The 4686-nt window shown below is 48.8% G+C and overlaps 1 long non-coding RNA gene across 1 annotated transcript; it reads left to right on the top strand.

Moving 5' to 3' along the window:
• Positions 1-553: 553 nt before the first annotated feature.
• LOC120747595 (uncharacterized) lies at positions 554-4420 on the top strand. Its single transcript, XR_005699148.2, has 2 exons — positions 554-1988; positions 2840-4420. It is a non-coding gene; the product is annotated as an uncharacterized LOC120747595 (long non-coding RNA).
• Positions 4421-4686: the final 266 nt, after the last annotated feature.

The following is a 4686-nucleotide window of genomic DNA, read 5'->3' as shown; positions in this document are numbered from 1 at the left end:
CTATGATCCCCTTGATTCCATGATGCCTTGCTGTGCTACAATGACCCATTGGTTATACAGGGCCCTACAGTGTCACAATGGACTTTTGGCTCCATGAGCTTTCATACTGCCAACAACAGTCTCCTTGGTTCCACAGTGCCACAAGGGACCCTTTGTTCCATGAGGTTCAGTGGTGTAACATGGACACCGTGATCCCATGAGGTTCTGCAGTGTCACAATGGACTCCTCGGTTCTGCAGCCCTGCTATGTGACAATGGGCCCGTTGTTCCATGAGGTTCCGTAGTGTCACCATGGTCACTTTGGTTCCACAAGGCCTGGCTGTGCCACAATGATCCCTTGGTTCCATGAGGTTCTGTACTGTACACAGATTCTCCTTGGTGTGGGAGGATGGATTTTAAAGAGAATAGAGACAGTGCTGAAGGCAATCTCACCCCTGATAAATTGCAGCTGTACTAATTCCCAAGAGTGGGAACAGCCTTGCCCTTAATAGATCCCAGCTATGTCCAATGAGAGTGAGTGTTATAACACAGTGGGTGAGCTGGTCAAGAGTCTGTTGGAGTCTGCAGGCTGTGTTGTGAGGAAGAAGGGTCAAATATGTGTGTGAGGGACAGAGAGGGTCTGGTGCTCATGCAAGAGACAGGAAAGTGTTAGCCAGTCCTGCAGGAATAAGAGAGGAGTCAGAAGGCTGTGTGGAGCTGCCTGTGGGTAGGTTAAAGAGAGAAAGGTATGAGAGGTTTTAGATAATATGGGACAGACACTTGCATCAGTCATGGCTCCACTGTCAACTGGTGCCCTCTATGAGGACCAAGTGACAATGAATGGTGACCCCAATGTGATCCTGGGAGATGACTACAGGCCTAAGAGCAGTGAGACTGTGGGGCCCAGCCAAACTGAGCCAGGCAGATCAAGAGCCTGAAGAGCCGAAAAGGTGGACCTGAGAGCAAAAGAGGCAGACCTGAGAGCCTAAAAACCCAGATGAGTTGCAGCCAGGTGAACATGAGAGCCTAAGAGCAGTGTAGGCAGACCTGAGAGCCCAAGAGTCCAGATGACTCATGAGACCCCGACCCCAAGTTACGGCTGCAGTTTGCGGGATCCTGGAGCGGCACGTGCCAGTGCTCACGGCAGCACGGCGTAGCTGGAAGCAGCGGCTGAGCGCTGAGAGGCTGAGTTGGAGCTGCAGAAAAGGAATGTAAGAAAAGCTAAAAACTAATGCAAAAAAAAACCCAATAAAGGAGGTGACCATACTAAAAGAGAAGAAACATCAAGAAAATGAGTTTAGAACTACACGAGGAGCAGCATTGAAAAGATCAAGAGGGAGAGGAACAGCAAGAAGAGATGTTTCTTCAGTGGAAGAACAGAAATTGCAGAAGACAAAAGTGATAAGAATTTAAAAATAAACAAGAAAATTTACTAAAGCAGCAGTGGGAGCTAGAGAGAGATTAGTTCTGTTATTCAGTTCAGTGTGTTTATTTACTGTTGAAACATGTATTCTGTTCAAAAGTTAATATTCCATAGGCATAGATATCAATAGGCATAAGTGCAAAAGCTAGTATTTCATAAAAGAGACTGATGTTCTATACTGTTAAAAGCAAAGCAAACGAAGAGAGAGTTCACAATTAATGAGAAAGGAACAGAAAAGGTTGTTATGCCACTGTAAACTTTCTCTGAGTCTACGTTTCAAATACCAGAGGAAGGAGGATTTCTCCTCAGGAGAAATGTCTTTTTGAAACTTTGCTTGGTTGCCACGAGCAGCCTCTGTGCCAGGAGCCTGGCCCAGCTCAGCAGCCCAGCATCAGCAACAGAAGTTTAATGACCCTCCTGTGGATTTGGTGTTGTTTACATTCGACTCAGTCCCTGAGAATGTGTTCAAAAAACTTCTCAAGAATTCCAAAGTTTCTTCAAGTTTTAATGGGTCTCACAGAGCAACCTGACGGAGAAAGTGTCCCCAGGTTCCAGTTGAAGAAGAACACTGCAGGCAGTGATGACAGGTGGGGACAAACAAGGCAAAGATGTCTCTGATGCTGAGCAAATCTTCCTGTGTTTCAGGAATGCAAAGGGCCAAGGCCTGAGCCCCAGCCCCTGCCAAGGCAGATCCTGTCCCTCCCTCAGTGCTCAGGGCTCTTCCTGGGGCACTGGGATGTGGGGATGTGCAATGCCAAGGGCAGCACCATGGGGCGGCCCCTGCCAGGCTGCTGAGCAGGGACAAGGAGGCAATGAGGCCCCAGGCCTGCCAGGGTCACTTGTCTCCTGCTCATGGCTCAGGCCCAGGGCCAGCAGCCATGGCCCAAGTGCTGCAGGAGTTGGCTGTGTCAGGGCCTTTCAGCTGCTGCCCATCCCTGTGCCCTCTCCAGCCCAGGCTGTCCTACGGTGTCCATGCCCTGCACCTCTGTCCCTGCAGGCTGTCGTCATCCCCCGGCTGCCCCACCTCGCTGGCCCCTTCCTTTGCTGACAGCTCTGTGTCCTGCCTGCCTCTGCAAAGCTTTGGGCTTGATACCAAAAGGGTAATTCCATTTCTACCCTGCCTGTGAAGTTTTAGCCGAGAAACAAGTCACGTAAAGGGGCTGCTTTTCATATGAGGATGGTTGGAAGACAAAAAGAAGACATCTGGCTCGAGAGTGTAGTGATAGAAAAACCAAGGAGTGAATCTGGGAAGTTCAAGTGGGTTTTATGGAAATGTGTAACTATAAATACACATTGAGTGACTGTATGTAAGCAACACCCTGGTAGAATTACATGTTCATGTAAGGTTAGGAGTTAACCCTCACTAGACCTGAGGCCTGAATCAAGGATACCCTCCTAAATAGCAATTTAGTGTTGATGTCTTATTCTGATATTTCAGATGTTTGGTGATGGTGGGGCCTCACTGAACCAAGGAGTCTCCTGTGACACTGTGCAGACTCATGGAACAAAGGGTCCATTTGGACAGAGTGGAACCTCATGGAACTAAAATCCATTTTGGCACTTTGGGGCCACACTGAAGCAATGGTTCCCTGTGATACTGCAGTTCCATGGAGACCACTGTGACAATGAGAAACCTCTTGGAACCAAGGAGCCATTTCTGACACAGCAAGGCCTCGTGGAACCATGGGTCCATTGTGACACTGCGGAGCCTCACAGAACCAAGGTGACCATGGTATAGTACAGAACCTCATGGAACCAAGGGTGCATTATTAATGTGTGTGGCCCCATGGAACCATGAGCCACTGTGACACAGTGTGGCCACATGGAACCAAGGGGCCATTGTGACACTGAGGATCCAAGGAGCCCATTGTGACTGAGGAACCTCATGGAACCAAGAATCATTGTTACACTGTGGAGCCAAGGGGACCACAGTGACATTGTGGGGCCTCATGGAACAATGGAGACTCTTCTGACACTTTGGGACCCACTGGAACCAAGGGGACATTATAGCATGGCAGAGCCTACAGCAGTGGCTGGAGAAGAGGATCTTCTGCAAATCAATCCTCAGAGCCTGACACAGGGACAAGGGGCTGGGCTGTGTGACCAGGACACCAAGGACCTGCATTATCCAGGTCACTGTGGCCTGGCTTGGGTTCCCCAGGGCAGGAAAGAGGTCTGGCAGCTGCAGCAGGGTTAGGGAAGGGCCTCAAGGTGGGGCTGGAGCCCTTTGGCTGTGAGCAGAGGCTGAGGGAGCTGGGCTTGTCCAGCCCCGAGCAGGGAAGGCTGAGGGGCTCCTCATGCCAGCCTGGCAGTGCCACCGTGGAGATGATGGAGAACACAGAGCCAGGCTCTTCACCAGGGGCCTGGTGGGAGACAAAAGACAATGGAGAGAAGAGGCAAGAGAGGAGCTTCAGCCAGGAGGGGAAGAGATAAAATGAATCAGGCTGGTTTCTTTTTTCCTCAAGACCAAAAGCAGCCTGATCCCCTTCTCCATCCATGACTGGCACCTTTGCAAATAGGGCACTGTTGGAGCTGTTTTGACCTCCAGTCCAGGCAGAGCATCCTGATACAACACCTTGATTGTTCATATCTATCTGAGCATCATCTTTGTTTTAAAACTGGTGTTGCACAGAAATCCCTTGTGGATGGGGGATGGGGTATGGCGGATGGACATGCAGCTGGGACATTGCACAGAAAGCTGAGGGAAGAATTGTGATGGGTATGAAATAGCATCATGTTCACCTTTTGTAATCTGGCAATGAAGAGAAACTTTCCTCAGCTGCTCTGAGTCCCAGGGATTGGATGAGGGAAATGGTGGGGTGGGGGTAGGGACAAAGTGTGATTGATTGTCAGCCATGAAGGGTCTGGATTTTCAGATCTATTTGGAATGCATTAGGAGGTGCTGGGGATCAATATCAACTGGAGATTGCTGATATCTATCTGTAAACAAGAAAAGAAAACTAAAGAGGACAAAACAATTATTTCTTCATTGTTTTAAATATAGTATATTCACTATGAATACACTTCTGAAATGTGTCTAATTAACCACAGAAGAATTGAAAACCTCAGTTATTCCCAGGGGCTTGTCGTGTTTGGGTGTTTTCAACAAATGTTAATGAGTTTTTTTCAATGAATTTCTCAACTGAAGAACTCACACAAGATGAGGCCTCTGGAAAAGTAAAATTCACCAGCAGCTTCTAAGTAGCTGAAGTTGCATCCTCATTCGAGCAGCAATGAACAGAAATGGGCACAGCCTTCTGGCTGATCCAGCTTTGGGATGGGCTC

This window comes from Hirundo rustica (genome assembly GCF_015227805.2).
Source record: "Hirundo rustica isolate bHirRus1 chromosome 33 unlocalized genomic scaffold, bHirRus1.pri.v3 SUPER_33_unloc_1, whole genome shotgun sequence".
Taxonomy (NCBI): Eukaryota; Metazoa; Chordata; class Aves; order Passeriformes; family Hirundinidae; genus Hirundo; species Hirundo rustica.
This window is presented reverse-complemented; position numbering and strand designations above follow the sequence as displayed.